The sequence below is a fragment of the Seriola lalandi genome, unplaced genomic scaffold (assembly GCF_002814215.2).
Source record: "Seriola lalandi dorsalis isolate HSWRI2012SDOR001 ecotype SW California unplaced genomic scaffold, Sedor1 jcf7180002054987, whole genome shotgun sequence".
NCBI classification, from domain to species: domain Eukaryota; kingdom Metazoa; phylum Chordata; class Actinopteri; order Carangiformes; family Carangidae; genus Seriola; species Seriola lalandi.
Genome location: NW_019525536.1, coordinates 24,004 through 24,916, shown reverse-complemented (window position 1 = coordinate 24,916; position 913 = coordinate 24,004). Strand labels below are relative to the sequence as shown.

Genomic DNA, 913 nt, shown 5'->3' with positions numbered 1-913 from the left:
ATATTTAACCTTCTACCTTTCGTTTCTGGTTTTACTTACTTTAATACACGTCCTCTGTTTTAGTATTTTGTTCTTTTCTTTATTTTTCTTGAGGGTGAAAACTGGAATGTGTGAATAAATACAATGGATCAAACTATGAGTCAAGTTTCTGTCTGGGTTTCGCTCCAAGTGTCAAGAAAGTTCTCACTCGCTCCAGAAACTTCCAACCGGCAACAAAGGCTGCGCTCCCTGCTCTCATGGGCCAGCGTTGTGACACGTCATGTAGGAAGTGATGATGAGAAAAACACCTGAATTATAGTGATTTCGCATTCAAAATAAAACAACGGCCTGAATTTGAATTGCATATACTATCAATTAATTTGGAGGCGTTTTATTTTGAAATCACTAACCGCTGCCACAGACGCTGACTTGACGGTGTGTGTGTGTGTGAAACTTCTAGAAGCAGCCAGAGTCAGATCCACAGGTATAAAGCGACAGGTGTGAGAGCAGAGAGCAACAGAAACAGATCAGAGAGGAAGGAGAAGATCAGACCTACAACTCAACACTGAACTGTGAGTACACACTTCATTAATGAGAGGAAGTTTACTTTGAAAGTTCAAAGCTTTGATAGTTGTGTGTGTGTTTTATTTTGAAGTAATGTAAGTGGAGCAAACAGTTTTTAAAAGTGTTTTCACAGGTGAGATGTTCTGGTGTATTTTCTGCCTCTAAGGAATCAGATGATCAATAACCAATAATGATGAATGTAACTGCAGCCTGTGAGCTGTGGGTCAGTGTACATGTGTAGTAATGTGTTTAGTCTCTAAAAGGTCTTTAACTGTTTGACAGGAAACGTCTCCAGTGAAGATGTCTGCAGCTAAAGGTGTAGCGATCGGCATCGACCTGGGCACCACCTACTCCTGTGTGGGGGTTTTCC

General features: G+C 40.9%; 2 protein-coding genes across 10 annotated transcripts in view; both read right to left on the bottom strand.

Moving 5' to 3' along the window:
• Window positions 1–913, bottom strand: part of LOC147817211 (protein NLRC3-like) — a gene marked incomplete at its 3' end in the record, with an annotated part of 15,909 nt that overhangs the window by 2,131 nt on the left and 12,865 nt on the right. The gene's annotated exons all lie outside the window — the stretch shown is intronic.
• The window catches only part of LOC111647379 (protein NLRC3-like), a 99,936-nt gene that overhangs the window by 88,445 nt on the left and 10,578 nt on the right, over window positions 1–913 (bottom strand). The window lies entirely within an intron of this gene.